This window comes from Otolemur garnettii, unplaced genomic scaffold (genome assembly GCF_000181295.1).
Source record: "Otolemur garnettii isolate 467f Iridium unplaced genomic scaffold, OtoGar3 scaffold00142, whole genome shotgun sequence".
Lineage (NCBI taxonomy): Eukaryota > Metazoa > Chordata > Mammalia > Primates > Galagidae > Otolemur > Otolemur garnettii.
Genome location: NW_003852537.1, coordinates 211,917 through 212,845, shown reverse-complemented (window position 1 = coordinate 212,845; position 929 = coordinate 211,917). Strand labels below are relative to the sequence as shown.

Genomic DNA, 929 nt, shown 5'->3' with positions numbered 1-929 from the left:
GGCGCCTTAGCCGGTTGAGCTATAGGCGCCGAGCCTACAGCTGTTTTTTGAAAGGAGGTCTCCCTCTGGCTCATGCTGGTCTCCAACCTGTAAACTCAGGTAATCCACCTGCCTCGGCCTCCCACGTGCTGGGATTACAGGCATGAGCCACTGCACCTGGTCTCCCCTCTCCTCCCCTCCCTCCTTCCCTTCCTCTCCTCTTTTCTCTGCCTCTTCTCTTCCAGAGGCTTCCCCTATTGCCCAGGCTAGAGTGACGTGTTGTCAACCTAGCTCACAGAAACCTCAGATTCCTGGGTTCAAGGAATCCTCTCGCCTCAACCTCCCAAGTAGCTAGCTTTGCAGGTTTGAGCCACTGTGCCTGGCCATATGTAAATTTTTTGACCCATGAGGATTTATCTTGGTGTGGAGAGTGAGATAAAAATGATTTTGTTTTTACTTTTCTCTAGAAGGCTAGCCAGCTGTACCAGCACTATTAAATGACTAGTCTGTCTTTCTCCATGGGCTGAGATGCCACTTATCACATACTAAATTCCCATGTATATTTGGATCCATATTTGGGCTCTGTCTTCTGTTCTATTGGTTCATTTGTATCTGCATGTACCAATAATACAATGTCGTGATCACTGAAAATTTATAAAATGAGGTTTAACTTGATAGAGTTATTCATTACTCACTCTCTCCTTTGTAGAGTTTTGCTGGCTTTTCTTATTTGCTTCTATCTTCATCTCAGTTTTGAAATCATCTTGTCCTAGTAAACACACATACACAAAACCCTGTTGGCTTATTTTATTGAGAGCATATTCAATGTATAAATTGAGGGAGAACTGACATCTCCATGTTGCTGAATCTCCCCATTCATGAACATGGTATACATTTCCATTTGTTCACAATAATGTTACTTAAAGACCTTTCTTTTTTTTTTTTTTTTT

At 42.6% G+C, this 929-nt stretch overlaps 1 protein-coding gene across 1 annotated transcript in view; it reads left to right on the top strand.

The window, feature by feature from the left end:
• The window catches only part of ZAN (zonadhesin), a 42,283-nt gene that overhangs the window by 33,945 nt on the left and 7,409 nt on the right, over window positions 1-929 (top strand). The gene's annotated exons all lie outside the window — the stretch shown is intronic.